The sequence below is a fragment of the Thamnophis elegans genome, chromosome 7 (genome assembly GCF_009769535.1).
Source record: "Thamnophis elegans isolate rThaEle1 chromosome 7, rThaEle1.pri, whole genome shotgun sequence".
Lineage (NCBI taxonomy): Eukaryota > Metazoa > Chordata > Lepidosauria > Squamata > Colubridae > Thamnophis > Thamnophis elegans.
In genome coordinates, this window is record NC_045547.1 from 18,630,802 (window position 1) to 18,649,223 (window position 18,422).

An 18,422-nucleotide genomic window follows, 5' to 3' on the forward strand; every position below is an offset into this window, starting at 1 on the left:
CACCTAATTGGACAATGTGACCCGTGACAATGGGGGACGGAGGTAGTTATTTTTTAATTAATAGTTAAGAGTTGGTTTTAAAATAGTTAGAGTTGGTTTTGTTTTCATTCATGTCAAAATGATGTACTCAATGAAATAAGTTCTTTCAGGGAGTTTCAAGTCTCCGAGTGCTGAATTGGTTGAATTCATTAGTTGGAACCTTGACAATAAAGATATTAGAGGAAGGGGTTCTTAGCCTTTCCATCATAAGTAATTGGTTACCAGGGTCTTACCTACCGTCTTGACAAGTAGACATTTCTAAAGACAAAGGCAGATAGTCTGGTTTCCCTGTCATCATATATGCCTAACAAGTTAACCAGCAGAATAAATACAAAATATCAGAGCTATCATTATGTGCTAAATAATAAGCAATACATAAATTTAACTGGCTTAAAGTGGGCTTTCTCATAATCTCTGCTGTTGTTCCACCGCGGCTCTTCAAAGCTGAACAGAGAGATGTTATCATCTTGCCTAGTATGTTATAATTAAATCTACTTGCTAAAGTAAACAATAAATCTTTAAATCTCTTTACTCAGCTGGTGTGTTTGTTTTGATCTTTTTTTTAAAAAAACCAATTATTCGGCAAGACGCTTCCTTGAAGAATCTTCAGAATCACAGCAGAATAATTTTGGATTAAAAACAAAACAAAACTGGATGTGAGATTTAAATTTCTCAACTTGAATCAAGAGGAGACACTGAACAATACAATAGCTTTATTTGAACTTTTGGAAAAGTTGGCTCCTTGTACTCATATAGGCAGAGTCACAGAAGAGCAATGATACAAAGGAGTACATGAATTAAATACAGTTCCAAAATCCACACCCCCATAACTGCCCCTCCATCATTAATGGTCAGTTAATATGGGATGATTTTGGGGTGCACAATCTTCCCAGAAGTTCTACCTCTTTGACAGTTGCTATGTCCTATTATTGTTTGCACTATTAATTTTAGCAGGACAACTGGCTTCCTGACCCTTAATGTGCTAATGGATTTATAGCCTTGTTATTTCCTTACAGCTAACATTTACACGCAAGTCCTTGCATAATTTGCCAGCAGCCGGCTCGTTACACAGAGGATAAATATGAGGTTACTATTGCTCTTTCTTTTACAGGAATAATTCTCATTTCTCTCACAGGGAAAGGAAAGAAACACTCTCCAGTCCTTCTGCGCCGCTTTAAAGATCTGGCTGTCCCGGCTGGCCTGGGGTTAAGATTGTAGCCCCACCCAAACTGTGTGACTGTTGTGCTCTTTTTTTTTTTAACATGTTGTATTGTCTACTGTTTGTCTCCCCCCCCCTTTTTGAATTGTGAGCCGCCCTGAGTCCCCCCAGGGAAAAGGGCGGCATACAAATAAAGGAAACATTCAACATTCAACATTCTCGCTGCTGTTATTCTACAGATACTGCAAAGTCAGCTTAAGTCTTTTTTTCCCCTTTAGCGCCCTTGCTTTCTTCTGCCTTCGAAGTGGGGAAGGAAGTCACCTACCAGCGGTTCCCAAACGATTCGGATTCCGACAGTTTTAAAAAAAAACCACACCTTTTACTGATTTCAAACAATATTGAGCAGGCTATTGAGCAGCCTCCAGAGGCCGGATCATCGACGGCTCAATTCCCTGGCTGGGGCTCTTCTACCCTCCGGCGTGTTTTCAGTCCTAAGGCGCTCTCGGCTTCCAGCTACGCCTCCGCAAGAGGGGGGGAAATAAATAAAATGCCCTCAGCAAAACATGGACGTGTCCTCACAACCTCTTTCGGCGCTCATTCCGGTTTTTAAGTTACTCTTCCCCCCCCCCCCCCCACAAAGCCCCTGCGTCGACCCGCGGCTTAGCATCCGCGGACCTGGGCGGTATTCAAGAACCGACGATTTGGTCCGAGCTCAGCACGGTTCTAACCCCGCCCGCCAGCCAGCCTCTGAAGGGGTCGGGCTCAGGGCGACCTTCCTTTTCACCCGCCCCCTTTTCCCAAGATCGCTCCAAGGCAGGAGGAATGCTTGGCCGCGGCAGCAGAGAGCGCTCGCGGAGCGCGGCAAAGAGGACCGCGGCCCACGCGTTAGCTCCGTTAGCGCCTCCAGGCTCTCCCCGAGGAGGCTTGTTTTTCTCCTCCCTCGCCTCGTGGGCGGCCCCACCTGAAGCTTTGGGGGCGGTACAGCGAAGGGGAGCTTCTCGGGGTCCGAACCTCGGTGTTCAGTGCAGGACCGGCGGCTCGCAACGCGGAGAGAGGGTCGCTTTTTAAGAAGCCGCGGCTCCTTGTTTTCATCGCCTTTCCTCGGCGCACGGCCGCCTTTCCTCACTCGACCGGCGGAGTCGAGCCTTCCTCGTCTTGGCGCTGGGCTGAAAAGCGGCGCGCTCGCCTTTTGGAAAAGCGACTCTCGCCGCGCCGTCCTGGGAGCCTCGGACGGGGAATTTCCCGCCGCCGCCGCCCTTGTCTTTGGAAACTTGGCCTCCGGGGGGTGGCTGGGCTGGTCGTGCCCGAGCGCGCCCTCCTTTCTACTGCGTCGGTGGGGAGCCCCGCTTGGCGACCGAGGAGGTAAGTAGGTGGCGCCTCTCAGCCCGGCGAGCTTCTAAGGAAGACCCGAGGCGAGCGTTGGGGAGGCCGGGTTTGTGGGAGAAAGGAAAGGACTTTCGGGGTGTCCGAAATCACGAACGGGGGGAAGGAAAGGCCCGCTCCCCGCTCTTTTAATAGCAGCGAGCGGGGAAGGAGGCGCGCCGCTGCCGGGCTTGCTCGCCCTCCCTTAGCCCTCCCTTAGCGGGGCTGTTCCGTCCCTGGTGCGAAACAGCAAGCCGGGCGTGGGAATAGAAGAAGAAGAAGAAAAAAAATGATTTCAGGCGAAGGAAGCCCGAGCTGATTTTTTTTCTCCCCCTCCTTCCTTTCCTTCATTCCCCGCCTGGCTTTGCTGCTGCTTCTTAACTTCCCAGTTAGAAGAAAGTGTACTGGGAATCCTGGATGCTGATTTCGCTTATCTCCAGAAGTGGAAGAGTTTATAACTGATTGGAACTCTTTTTTGTTTCTTTTTGCCGGTCTGCAGCTTGTGGAGAGAATTGGAGAGCCGGGCCAGGGGGCCTCTGGCTTTACCTGGAGCAGAAGCCTGCAGATCAGTGATACCACCACCACCACCACCCCAGCTGGAGGATTACTGGTGCCTGAAGGATAGAAATGATGTGTCTCTGAAATTTGGTGCTGCTTTGGAGAATGGGTAGAAAGTGAGTAGTGTTCTATCTTGAAAGCCTATCTATCTATCTATCTATCTATCTATCTATCTATCTATCTATCTATCTATCTATCTATCTATCTATCATCTACCTACCTACCTACCTACCTACATCCATATATCTATATCTATATGTATATGTATATCTGTGTGTGTGTGTGTGTGTGTGTGTGTGTAGTATCTGATCAGTTTTACTCTTGCTTGAAAGGTTTCCCCCTCCTTGGTGGCCAGGAAATGAAGTAGCTGCAGCCCTAGTAAACAGGTAGTCCTTGACTTAAAACAGTTCTTTTAGTGACCGTTCAAAGTTACAACGGCCCTGGAAAAAATGAACTTATGATCGTTTTTTCACACTTACGACCATTGCAGCATCCCTATAGTTGCGTGATCAAAATTCAGATGCTTGGCATCTTGTTCGTATTTATGATGGTTGCAGTGTCCTGGGTTCATGTGATCCCCTTTTGTGACCTTCTGACAAGCAAAGTCAGCGGGGAAGCCAGGTTCACTTAACAACGGTTTTACTAACTTAACAAACAACCGAATTGATTCACTTAAGAACAGTGGCAAGTAAAGTCATAAAATGGGGCAAAACCCACTTAAATGCTTCACTTAGCGACATACATTTTGGGCTCAATTGTGATTGTAATTCGAGGACTACCTGTATCTGGAGGATTGGGAAAAGTGGAGTTATGTGGTGCCTTTGCAGTTTAAGATACATAGTTATATAGTAGGACGTTTTTAAAAAAGCGGAAAGAACAGGTTGACCACTATGGATCTTGTTTGAATATAGTATATCTAAGAGCATTATGCAAAGTGATGGATGGAAAGCTATGGAAAGTGGAATGGTTTTGTAAGCTATTTGGACAAAAACTAAGTTGAGTGAGTTGATTGGCTCTGAATATTCCCCCCCCCCCAAAAAAAAAACAACGATGAAGGGCATGGCAAATTTAGCAAAAGCAATTGGAAGACTTCATTCAAAAAAAATGGGGACCAACAGCCTGGATCCCGTGGAATCATAAAGGGAGCTATTCCTGACTAGGCATGAGGGGAGCTCCAGCTCTGCTATTTCAGACTTCTTTGCTTTGCTGGACAGAGAATCTGCCAGAATTGCACCAAATGGAGTCAGAGACACTGATATGAACTTGTATTTATTTTACATAAATAAATATATCACTGATATTAACAGTAGATAAGATACGGTTGTCAGGAACAAAATAACATCCGTGAGATAAATCTAAACCCCATGCAGAAGAAAAAGGAGGGAAAAAAGGGAAACTCCCCCTTAACACCCACAGTAACCAATCACAGCGTAGATTGCCTCATGCTTGAGCTAGCACTCTCCAACCAGTTGTAGTTGAGCCACGTTCCCATCGGTGTGTTTTGCCGTAACTTTACTGTTCCAGCTACTAAATTAAATATCTTAACAATCAGTTGGATTGACCACCTGATTCAGGCCTGAACCTTGATAATTTGAATGTGATTTTTTTATTCAGATAGACTTAAGTCTTTTTCTTCTGTGTTTATTTTAGTAAACTTGTTTTATGGGATGTAACCTTATTCTTAGTAAACATTGAGTCACATTTAGATTTAGAATTGCCCTGAGGTAATATAGGTGGCTAATACATTTTACAAATAATTTTTTTTTTGATCCAGTCAATGTAATTACTATAGAAAGAGAAAAAGTGTGTTTCCTCAGGGAGTCAAATTATATAAGGTGCTGGATGTCATGGTAGGGTAGAAGCACGACCAGCTTTGTACACATGTGCAACATCAGTTCATGTATAAAAAGGGTAAGGCTTCAATCATTGTGTCCACTACCTTGTAAATTTTAATGTGCCCCTCCTCTATATGATACCGATGTGATATAGTAGTGCATTTATATCGAAGCCTGATAAAATGTTACATTGAACCTTTAGTGTCTGCATTATTAATGCTTTACAGAAATTGGTCTAGATTCTTATCTCAAATTATAGTAGATGTGGACTGTGAGATAATTCAGTTTCCTCAGTAAAGAATAATCTTTGATTGTTGGATATCTAGAGGTTTTTTGGGCTATCCAGGTCTGTGGAATTATAATTTTTCCAGGAAAATAATTATTTTATTGCGTTATCCACCCTTGTAATTAGTTTCATCACAACCATATCATAGTAAGTAAACTTTCAGATTTATTTAGCCACTGATTGAAGTTTAGTAAAGTTGACTATTGGCAATAACCTCTAGACTTACCATGGTCCAAATGTTTGCAACCAGACCTCGTTACCTCATATAAACACACTGTATTAGAAAAATAAATGCTGAATATTATTTAACAATTTGATCTGGTTGTATCTTTTCCTGTCTTCATCATAGTCCAGCAGTGATGATTGGTGTAGAAATAATTGTATCTGTAGTTTTTCCTGCCGTTGACATTTTGTTATTTTCCTCTATATGGGTTTATAGCAACCTACCCAACTGGTGTCCTCCAGGTGCACATAAAATGTTTGTGCAGCCTGTGGTTGATGGGAAGGTGTGTTTCTGGAAAAAACACAACCCACCAATTTGGAAAAGTCTTAAAGCTGAACATAGCTTCTACTATTTTTTTTGTGTGTGTGTGCAAATCCATTTGATTTACAAGGATGTTGTTGTGATGAAGAAAAAACAAAAGCAGGAAGAAGGTTAATGGGAAGGCACACCGAACAGCTCGTGGGAGCTCCCTTTTATTGTCATACACAGTCTCCGTGGCAGAAGCTGATTCATTGGGCAAAGTATACTTGTAATGATTGCATAGACAAAGCTCATGGCTATGTTATCAATGTGGATAGTTAATGGACAGCTCATGGTTTCCTACTTATTAAGGGTTGATCATTAAGGATCATTGTGCTGACATTGCATTCCTCAGCGTGGTTTGCCAGCTACTGAGATAGCAACTATCCCCACACAAGGAAACAGAGATAATCTGGATAATCAAAACACTTACCATCAAAAATACTCTTAAGTGTTTTGAATTATTGTTGATATTTCTCTGGAGACTTGATAGTGTCCCTCTCTCACAGATGTGACTCCTCTATCATCTTACCAAAACCTTGTTTCCTCCTAATAATAAACATGAATTGAAAGCAAGGCCATAGCCGCCTGTACTATTCTGTACCTGTTAATTTAGATACATTACAAACGTGCATGTTTAGAAGACTTCATTGTCTCATTGTTTTAAAATATGCTTTGCTGCTTTTAATGGGAGTTACTTCCAAGTAAATATGTGTAAAATTTCAGGTGCTCAGTACAGATCTCTACATGTTTTCTTGAAAGTCAGTCCAACTGACTTCACTGGGACTTATTCCCTATGGTATGTTATGATTGCAGCCTTCAGCTGCTAATTATAATTGTTCCTCCATTTATAGGAATGCCAGGAGTTATATGCTTAGAACCAATTTCATTTTCTCAGTTTATTGAATTATAAAGTGTTCAGCTAGATGCTCAATGTAACATATTGGAAGTTTCTCTAGTGCAGTGATGGCGAACCTATGACACGCGTGTCAGTGCTGACACGCGTAGCCATTTGGGGTGACACGCACAGGATTTCATGCGATTCATCCTCGGCTCCTGCACGGCCGCCGAGGATGAAAGAATCTGTGCTGGAGGAACGGGGGGGGGGCGGGACGTGTGATCTCCGCCCACACTCACTTACTGTATCGCCGCCGCCCCTTTCTGAGCGCAGGGGCTGCTGGTAAGGCGTGCGTGCCGTGCGCACACACGTCATCAGCGCGGCGAGGGAGGACCCGCAGGAGAGGAGTGCGGGAACAGTGCGCGCCTCTCTCCAGTCAGGCCGGCACAGAGAGTCTACTCCTGGGACTGTCGGTTACGACCGCACCACAGCAGGGAACAGCGGAGTGCCAACGGGAACTGTGAGCGCCATTTTTGTAGTTTAAACTATAAATTGCGCAAAATTATGTTTTTGTCGAAGTGACACACAACGCGAGTTATGCTCGATTTTTTGCCGATTTTTGACACACCACGCCAAAAAGGTTGCCCATCACTGCGTAGCTCATAATTATACTTATATAGTTTCCCGTTTGAGGTTGAGATGTAAACTTCTAGATATTTAACCTTTTTAACTATTTCAGATCCTGTTATTTTTTTCTAAATCTTCCCTTTGATTGGTATTCATGTTTTTAACTAGCATCTTTGTTTTCCCTAGATTTATTTTAAACCCAGATACTTGGCCATACTGATTAATCATATTCATTAAAACCTTGATAGATTTCTCTGGTTGGGTTAAAGTTATAACCAAATCGTCCGCAAATGCACGTAATCTATATTCTTGATGCCTAATCGATTCCCTGTAAATCATCTGATCCCCGTATTTTATTCAACAATAATTCCAGGGTTATAAACAATAATGGTGATAGGGGGCAACCCTGTCTTGTACCTTTCTCGATTTTGAACGGTTCTGTTAAGCTTCCATTGACTATAACTTGTGCTGTTTGTTCCTGATATATTGCTTTAATTGATTGTAGAAAATGCTCTCCTATTTGCATCTTTTGCATTGTTTTCATTAAAAATTGCCAATTCACTCGATCAAAGGCTTTCTCGGCATCTAAAAATATAAGCACTGTGGGGATTTGGTTAATTCTTTCCCAAATATTCCAGTATATTAACAATTTGTCTTACATTACTTCTCATTTGTCTCCCTTGTATAAAACCAGTTTGATCATTATGAATCAGTTGCTGAGTAACCAACATTAACCTATTCGCTAATATTTTTGTAAAAATTTTATAATCTATATTGAGTAGTGATATAGGTCTATAATTTTTGGGTTGACTGAGATGTTGATCTTCTTTAGGTATCAGGGATATGAAAGCTGTCTTCCAAGATGGAGGTACCTTCCCTTCCACTTGGATTTTATTAAATAATTCCTTAAGTGGTTCTACCATTTCTAATTGTAAATTTTTGTAATAAGCAGCTGTCAAACCATCTGTGCCCGGTGTTTTCCCAGCCTTTAACTGTTTAATTATCTGGAGGATTTCCTCGAGGTTATTGGTTGATTCAATCTCTCCCTCTGCTCCTCCTTAACTATAGGTATTTTTTCTTTATCCAGGTATCTGTTGTGACTCAGAAATTCTGCTGAGAGTTTTTTCGGGATACAAAATTCAGTGTGGTGATTCAGGAATTCTGCTGAGTTTTTTCGGGATACAAAATTCAGTATGCAGCTGGGGCTTGTGGGAGGAGGTTTGGAGATAAAAGGAGAGATGCTGCCATGCCCCAGTCGCTGGAGTCAACGTTCCTTCGTGTGTTCCGTGTTTGGTAAAATATTGTTTAATTACTAATCGTGATTTAACAGCAGGGAGGTGACACGGGGCTGGATCCAGGCGGTTGTTGCCGCCTCCCTTCGGGAGGGGGTCTTTCCCACCGCATTAAAGGCGGCGGTGGTGAGACCCCTCCTGAAGAAACCATCTCTGGATCCAGCCGTACTAAACAACTACCGTCCAGTCTCCAACCTCCCCTTTGTGGGGAAGGTTGTTGAGAAGGTGGTGGCCTTTCAGCTCCAGCGGTCCTTGGAGGAAACCAGTTATCTTGATCCATTCCAGTCAGGCTTCAGGCCTGGCTACAGCACAGAAACCGCTTTGGTCGCATTGACCGATGATCTCTGGAGAGCCAGGGATGGAGGTCACGCCTCCATCCTGGTACTCCTTGACCTCTCTGCGGCTTTCGATACCATCGACCATGGTATCCTTCTGCGACGACTGCGGGAGGTGGGGGTGGGAGGCACTGTTTTACGGTGGTTCTCCTCTTACCTCTCGGACAGGTCGCAGTCGGTGTTAGTCGGAGGGCAGAGATCGACCCCTAGGCCCCTAACGTATGGGGTGCCGCAGGGTTCAGTCCTGTCCCCCCTTCTTTTCAATATCTACATGAAACCGCTGGGCGAGATCATTCGACGGCACGGGATAAAATACCACCAGTATGCGGACGATACACAGCTGTATCTGTCCGCCCCGTGCCAACTTAATGAAGCGATGGACGTGATGAGCCAGGGCCTTGAGGCTGTTAGAGACTGGATGGGGGTTAACAAGCTTGTACTCAATCCAGATAAGACCGAGTGGCTGCTGTGCTTCCCTCCCACTAATTGGCCAAGTGTTCCATCTCTCAGGCTGGGGGGTCAAATGGTACGCCTCTCAGACAGGGTCCGCAACTTGGGAGTCCTCCTGGACCCACAGCTGACTTTTGAACATCATTTGTCAGCTGTGACCAGGGGGGCATTTGCCCAGGTTCGCCTGGTGCACCAGTTGCGTCCCTACCTGAACCGGGAGGCTCTCACAACAGTCACTCGTGCCCTTGTGACCTCTAGGCTGGAGTACTGCAACGTGCTATACATGGGGCTGCCCTTGAAGAGCATTCGGCGACTTCAGCTTGTCCAGAATGCAGCCGCTCGAGCGATCGTGGGTGCACCTCGTTTCACCCACGTAACACCTATCCTCTGCGAGCTGCACTGGCTGCCTGTTGATCTCCGGGTGCGCTTCAAGGTGCTACTTGTCACCTACAAAGCCCTTCATGGTATAGGACAGTGATGGCGAACCTATGACACGCGTGTCAGTGCTGACACGCGTAGCCATTTGGGGTGACACGCACAGGATTTCATGCGATTCATCCTCGGCTCCTCCACGGCCGCCGAGGATGAAAGAATCTCTGCTGGAGGAACGGGGGGGGGGCGGGACGTGTGATCTCCCCCGCCCACACTCACTTACTGTATCGCCGCCGCCCCTTTCTGAGCGCAGGGGCTGCTGGTAAGGCGTGCGTGCCGTGCGCACACACGTCATCAGCGTGGCGAGGGAGGACCCGCAGGAGAGGAGTGCGGGAACAGTGCGCGCCTCTCTCCAGTCAGGCCGGCACAGAGAGTCTACTCCTGGGACTGTCGGTTACGACCGCACCACAGCAGGGAACAGCGGAGTGCCAACGGGAACTGTGAGCGCCATTTTTGTAGTTTAAACTATAAATTGCGCAAAATTATGTTTTTGTCGAAGTGACACACAACGCGAGTTATGCTCGATTTTTTGCCGATTTTTGACACACCACGCCAAAAAGGTTGCCCATCACTGCTCTAGTGTTTGCTTTTATATGGACTAATGTTTAAACTATTGAATACTAGTAATCTGCTTTACAGTATACAAACTGTCTTATAATTTTCAGGTTAAGTTTAACATATTTCTACATAATTTATTTTTAGAGGCTTAAAAACAGTAAAACTTCCACCGTAACTATTGCATATAAAATATTTAAATATTTTCAAGACAACATACATAGTACTGGTCCTCCTGTTTCCCATACAATAATAACTTGTCAGGTGTGTGTAACATTTCTAAACAACAGTTCTTCTAAAGCACCTCCCAGAATAGTACTCAATAAGTATTGCTGCCCAACTAAGCTACACATTCACACAACACTCAAATACACTCTTAACATGAGTGATCAGACTGTGTTAGAATGGGCTGGAAGGAGACTCAGGGTGTCCCCTGCCCTAACAAAAATCATCTGGCACTTTGGAGGTCTGGGTTCATTCCAGTCTTCTTTTTATATCCAACTTGTTTACTCTAAAATTCATGTGTCACATCAGGAACTTCACATGTTTATTCCCTGTTCTATGACCCCATGAAAAATGCAATCCATTACATTCCTTGCACTCACTAGTGTTCCAGTTGTTATCATTAGTGATAAATCACTTATATGCACATTCAGGACCTTCCATTATGGTCAGTATTACACACATTCCAGCAATGTGAGGTTCCCAGTGGATTCATGCAAAGAATAAGCATGGCTATACTACAAGCCCAATAAATTAAAATGACTTATTTTAATATATAACACAGATCATATTTGTAATATATTCATAACATATAATATCTAACATCTTTGGGATGGATATTACATAACTAGAGACAGTCTCCATGGAGAAATCCTGCTCCTAAACAGCCATCAGGTATTCCTCAGCATGGAAGACACTAGTCAGAATTTCTATTCTTTAGGACTGGGGTGCAAACATGGAGGAAAAGGTGTTTCCTCAGATAATGTCATCACAAATGGGCAGAACTTTACAGCCATCTTGATAAAAACCTACATATTTCCCTAAATGATTTTTTCCTTTCTCAAACGTATTTAAGACTACTGTATATATGGTTTTCAGTGCAGTATGATTTTAATAGTAGAAAAAGACAAAGGGTCTTTTAAATTTTAAAAGACCCTTAAAAGACAAAGTGGGCTTGCTTTAAAGTGGGTTTGGAGAAAGGATTAACAGAACGTATATTTGGACAAGCATTTGTTTAGGCTCTGTTCTCCTAAGCAGGTAAGAGACCAAAGTTCTCTGTGTGCTTGGTCTAGAAACTGAAGCTGCTACAGAATGTGGCAGCCAAATTGTCTTTGTTGGGGAAAATTCCCCAGACCCTTTTAGTGAATGGGAGACCATAATCATAGCTGTGAGTTAAATTTCATTGAAATACTGCGCAGAAGGAAGAATGCAAGATATGGAGACAGAGCTTTTTATGGCTTTTATGATAGGTTTATGGTAGGTTTTCATCTTCAGGCAATTGAAGCAACCTTCCCTTTTGGCTCATTTATAAAAATAGCACTTAGACTTATAGGTTCCACCACAAATGCGCAAACGACAAAAGCGCGCCTGACTAAACTGCGGTGACAAAACCGCGCCGACAAAACCGCACCGACGAATGAGCGCAGAAGCGTGCCGACAGAAGCGCGCTGTAACCTAACCCTAAAAATAACCCTAAACCTAACCCTAAACCTTACCTTAACTTAAATCGCGCTTCTGTCAGCGCGCTGTTGTCGGCTGGCTTTTGACATCGTGGTTTTAGCGCCACGGTTTTGTCGGCGCGCTTTTGACGTTCGCGCTTTTGTCGGGTCACGAGATTTATATACCGCTTCATAGTGCTTTACAACCCTCTAAGCAATTTACAGAGTCAGCATATTGCCCCCAACAATCTGGATCTTCATTTAACCACCCTTGAAAGAAGAAAAGGCTGGGTTAACCTAATTCTAGTCAGAATTCGTCTAGAAATTGCTAATTCAGCACATGTCAGCAGTTTCGCAGACTCTCACTTCCTTTTCCTTGTGGCAGTTGCCTAATGTTCCTTGCTAGATTCTTACATTTTTAGCAACTTAAGCAATCTATATAATATGCAACCCCTCAGAGCATGAGAGAAATTAGAAGTATTCCTGTAAAGAAAAGAGGAAGAATAACACCATATTTATCGTCTGTATAAATTAAGACCCCAGCTTTGGGACGGTAGCTATGGAATTATGTAAGAATATGAGGTTACAGGAAATAACAAGGCTATTGATTTGATTAGTACATTCCAGGCCATGTCAAGCTAATGTTGGCAGGAAAGCACTGCCATGCTCAAATTAATTGTGTTGTTATGATCAAGATGTAGCAACTATCAGGGGGAATAGCATGTTAGGAAAACCAGCTGTTAGGATTGTACAGCTAATACTTATCTGATGTAAACTGACCAATGATGATGGGTTGATGGATTGGGGTTTTTTTGAAACTGGATTTAAATCTTGTATTCATATATATCATTGCTCTTCTGTGGCTCTACCCATATAAGCATAGTAGGGCAACTTTTGCAATAATAAAGTTCTTGTATAATAATAGTAAAGTTCTAATAATAAAGTTCTTGTATTGTTCACAGTGTCCTGTTGATTCAAAATGAGAAATTTAAATCTCACAGAGCAGACTCAAGTTACCAAACAGGGCAAGGATAATTTATGCAATACTTTCTCTTCATTCTCCTTGTTTCCTTTTTTCAAACACTTATGTTTCATGTTCTAGACTGTGCGAATGGAAGAAAACAAGCCCCTTTAAAGAAACTTACTGTTGTGTAATATAGTGAAGAACAGTGTTCTATCTATGATGTCCTGGGGCCAGTCAGCAAATCAGAAATTATTAAGGGACTTCATAAACTATAAAATAGGATTTCCCGAGACAGACTCCTTAGGGAAAAATAGGTGTGCTACTAATGCTGCATTATTTCTTAGCCATGAAACTATTATAGCGGGATGGGCCTTTACAAAATGTCCCAAACCACAAGAATGTCACAACATCTTTCAACACAATACTTATTAATGAACAGCTTCAAAATGGGTTTATTAAAGATTAAGATTTCAGAATTAACAGAAAATGTCATATAAAAAAAAGATTGAAAGATGCGGCCAAGTCTTAAAGGAACAGTGGGCAAGTCAAACTTAAGTTTTTCATCTTGTTTAGGAAATATGAAATGATGATCACTTTTCACTAGGAAATTCTGCTGCAAGCCGCACTGACACACATTTCAGCAATTTTTCTAATAGTAAAAGCTTCTTGAACAGCCTGCCTCAAGAAGTGCTAGAAAGAAGCATCTGTTGCTATCTGATGAGAATCTGAGCCTACCTACTTCTTGCAAGTGATGTTAACTGCATCCTGACTTTGTCTATTGAAGCTTCTGTAAATTGAATCTATGTGCTATGTTGCATGGATATGTTTCGTTGCTTATTGTTTTGGTTTTGTGTAGACTGCCCAGAGTCGCTCGTTTGTGAGATGGGCAGCTATATAAATTGGATAGATAAATAAAACAGGTTATGCGTCCATCAGATTGCTATTGTGAACTTGCTTTAAAAATCTTTTAGCAGTGTTTCTAATTACAAGTAGTCCTCATTTTGCGACCGCAATAGGGATCAATGATAGGTTGTAATGGCCACCAAGTGAAAAATCATCTGACTGCAACTGTTCAAATTTTACTTAAGCTTTCCTCCACTTTACAGCATCAGAAAGGCACGATCCAAATAATATGGTGACCCCAAATGGTGGGAAAAGTTCCCGAATGGGACACCTGAGAAAGATGGGCAAAAGGGCAGAAGTTATATAGATAGTCCTTGACTTATAATCATTTTTTTAGTGATTGTTCAACTGTGCTAAACAAAGGGACTTACAACCTCTCCCAGACATTTAAGCCATTGTAGGTGCTTGGCAACTTACCTGCAGGTGTATTTCAGCTTCTCCACTCACCTATCTTCTCCCAACTCTGCCCTTTTGGCCCTAGCTTACTCTGCATTCTACCATCCCAGCTGACATTCTTCATCAACTTGCTCCCACTGCTGATGTGATGTGCTTGACCTGGCTGCTGGGCCAGACTGGGACTGGGCTTCATATACCAATAAATCCCAAAGCAGTCCCTAAAATTGAGTTTAACTTCTAGCGACTACCTGCAGAAAAATGGTTTGCTGTTGTCTTTTTCTGAAATTCTGGTTTGACTTTCAAGCCTAGCTTACATCCATCCATGGAATTCCTTATGGTCTTTTAACCTAGACTGTTTAGTTTCAAGCTCAGATAAGGTAATTCTTAATCAAGGTTAATATAATAAATTGGAATTTTTTTTTCTATGTAGCTCTAACCAAATATGAGGAAACATGCCTCAGGTTTTAGGAACCATAATTCTTGTATTTTCTTTTTTTCAGAAAAAATTGTCATGTGACATTAACAACATTGAAGAGTCAACAACATTCAATAAAACCCATTCTCAGAAAATGTAAGTATTAGATTAATATACAGTTATAATGACCATTATATGAGCTATATGACCATCAGTGACTCAGTGGCCTAGAAACACTTGCCTCCCAAGGTTGAGAGTTCAATCCTAAGCAGTGGCAGATGTTTCTGTATCAGGGTGGAAAGAGAAAATATTTGCTGTGAACTCTGCATAGGAGTCAGGAAGAACATCCCGCCAGTAAATGCTCAGCTCCACTCAGTTGTCCTGACTCCACCTCGAATAAAGGGATTAAAGGGTAATAAAAAGAAAAAAGTCTCTGTGACTTATAATACCATTCCCCAACCTTTCTGGGTTGGTGGCCCGGTATATGCAGGAGGAGAGATGGTGGTTTTGCACGATAGTCAGGTGTGCATGCACAGCTTCATTTGTGTGAGCGGTGGGTTCACACAAGGGTGGGACGAATGGGCTGCAAGTGCCTGTGCCTGCTGCTCGTGTAAGTAATTCTGGGTTCACTGACAAATGCGCGATAGACATATGCGTGCCAACAAAACCACGACGGACAAATGAGCGCCGTCAAAATCGCTAATTGATTCTCGACAAATGCGCGATGACAAAATCGCGTCATCAACAAACTATAGACAGCCCAGTGAGTGTGCTGGGCTTTTAACATAGTGGGACGCGTATACGTACATTATAACCCTAACCCTAATTTTTTTTCGATTTTATTGTGCTTGTCATCGCGAATTTGTCGTCGCAATTTTGACGTCGCAATTTTGACATTGCGTTTTAATCGGCGCGATTTTGTCGGCACGCATATGTCTATCGCACAATTGTCGGGTCACGGTAATGCTGCACATGCACTCACCCATCCCTCAAATGGCCCAGTTCCAAATAGGCCACAGCCCAGTAGACTGGGTGCTACTGGCTTATAGAACCTATATACATTAATTTCTTCAACGGCTCTTAATAAATGCTGATAAATGGCAGTTTATAACTTCTTTTGCATTATTGAAGTAGCATGAAATAAAACATGTGAAACCAGTAAAGCTCATAAGAGAGTTCTCTCTGAGTCACATGTTTATTCAGATCTGGACAAAGATGAGTTCTTCCATTAGTCTGAGAAAGACCCTGAATGTTTCCTTTAACGTGCTTTTATACTCTGCTTGGTTACATAAGCAGGAAACACAGCTGTCTGAAAGAAAGTAAAAAAGTTACTAAAATATCTGTGCCCACATCGTCTAGCGATAAGTATTTAGACCAAGTTTTATTTTAAGAACTTTTGTGGTTTCCCTATCATCTTTTTGTCCTTTATTTCAGCCATTTCAGTATAGGAATCTTGATCATCACAATCCTGATCAACACATTAGGAACTCCTGATCCTCTGTAACCATAGTTTATAGAATTATGCAACTTGTTTTAATTTTCATGCCTGCTACCTTTTGTAATCTTACCTTCTACACTGCAGCACTGTATTGTTTCTTGATTTCGGAGATAAGAATAGCAAGTAATAGCTGTCACAGCACCCCCATAGTTTCATGTTTGGCACACTGCAATTAGATGGTTATGATATCATAGCACTTGAATTATTTGAGCAAGCTAGTTGACATGGCCTCACACTCTAGATAGATGATAGATAGATAGATAGATAGATAGATAGATAGATAGATAGATAGATAGATAGATAGATAGATAGATAGATAGATAGATAGATAGATAGATAGATGATAGATATCACTCACTCATTACAAAATCTCCAGAACTGTAAAGCCTACAAACTTGAAATTCTAGGTATTCGCTAAGAAAGGATTTTTCAAAATGACCATCAGATCATTAGTATTTCTTATACAGTATTTACACTCTCTGATGCTAAGGAGTTCTACTCCCCCCTCCCCACCTGAAAAGAATTCTGTTCCAACTGCCAGTTGCCTCACATTCCGTTATCTCAGTTCAAACTGACAGACGTTCCACTCCTTCACTCAGGAAAGGTCTGGGACTCCTTACCGTACTAAATGTCGGTACCTCACCAAAATGTCTATGCCTTTCACCTATGGAACTGCTTCCGAATTCAAGGCGGAGGGAAAGATATTCTCTTATGTGTTTCAATCACTGACCACCACTGAGCCAACGGATTGTGAACCAAATTTCTTCTGCATAGTATCCCAGCCCAAACTCACTGCTTATACTGACCTCCTCAGTTCAGACAAATCTGCTCCTTTTATTGTAACACCAATTAAAGGGAACAGTGGGAAAAATGCAGGAAAAGATTTACAGATGTGATTAGGAAAACACAAGTAAGGGAAATTGCAAAAAAGTATTGTCAAAGTCATCCCGAAGTCAATAGAGGAAGACTGTAAAAAGGTATGCATTAATCATGCAGCTACTTCTAAATATAATGAAAAGATATCACAAATCAGATCAAGCTTTAGGTGTCAATTTATCAAGGATGATCATGTAGTTTTGTAGTGCAGCACGGGTAGCCAGCTAGTGAATGTATACATGAGAAAGCTTTCACGTCTTGTGACGTCAGGCCAGGGACAAGCTTGAGATATCACTAAAGAAAGAAAAAATGCAGATGGTTCTTTATCTTCATAGGATAGCATATGAAAAGTAATTCACAAGAAAAGAGTTGCCTGCTCACATAAGTTTCAATACTGCTAAAAACTCAACTATTACTTCCAAAAAAGAAGTGCTTTTTTTTGAAAAAAGAGTTTACGTGAGAGGAGGGAACATGCATGTTAGGGATGCTTCAGATAAGATGTTTACTAAAATTCTGCAAAAATGCAAACAGATCACTTGCCTGTTTTGCCTAAGACTCAGTATACCAGCTAGAACAGTTTTGAGGTTCAGTTCCAAAGCTTTGCATTCCTTCAACAGATATCAGCAGTTTACCAATTACTTGAGTTTCATGTGCTGGTGTTTTTTTAGAGGTGTAAATGGCCTGGGTACTTCAGGGAGTCAGTAAATAAAAGGAGTGAAGGAAAGGAATAATATATTGAAAAGGATAGCTCTAAAGTGAGAGGAAAAAAAACCAAATTGGGATATGGAACTGAAGGCCAAGCAAGTGGGGCTTTCTTTTACTTCCTTTTACTTTTATCGTAACCTTGTAATGTAGACTGGAACTCAGAAACTTTTTGCCTTGACAACAAAATGTCTATAACTTTTTAACCAGAAGATAAAAGGGGTTTTCTTTTTTGTGCTTGCAAGCTTAATACAAAAGGATCTTTCAAGTGTACCTTCTAGAAGTTTCAACCTGCTGAAATTGTATCTTTTCACAGGAGACTGTGTGATTCTATGATGCCTTTTCTCATGCCAACTTTTTTTTCTTTTTACTTTTAATACAATGCTTAGTTATGTAGTCAAGTGTGAGAAACACATTAAACAGTCAGAAATTTAACACAGTCATTAAGTGAAGGAGCAAAGAGTTTATTGTAAAACACTTTCTTGTAAAAACGGGTGGCTACCCAAGAATAGTTTCCAGCAACTTTTTATTCCTTCAGCCCGAAGTGCAAGTCCCTCCTTTGCAATCCCATTTGAAAAGGACCACACGTGCACAATTTTTCCGGAATGCCTAGTTCCCCTTTTTGTGAATTTCCCCCTGTTTATCTTTCTCCCCACCCTTTACCCAGTTCCCCCTGTGAGAAATGAAGCTCACAATCAAATTGTTGGAAATAACAA

At 42.1% G+C, this 18,422-nt stretch overlaps 1 protein-coding gene across 2 annotated transcripts in view; it reads left to right on the plus strand.

Moving 5' to 3' along the window:
- Positions 1-2,032: 2,032 nt before the first annotated feature.
- RESF1 (retroelement silencing factor 1) overlaps positions 2,033-18,422 on the plus strand; it is a 28,846-nt gene continuing 12,456 nt past the window's right edge. The window contains exons 1-3 of one of the 2 annotated variants that reach the window (XM_032221278.1): positions 2,033-2,560; positions 3,060-3,234; positions 14,716-14,786. The gene's annotated coding sequence lies outside the window, so the exon portion shown is untranslated. The remainder of the gene's footprint in view (positions 2,561-3,059; positions 3,235-14,715; positions 14,787-18,422) is intronic. The other variant, XM_032221277.1, reaches the window with a different exon arrangement.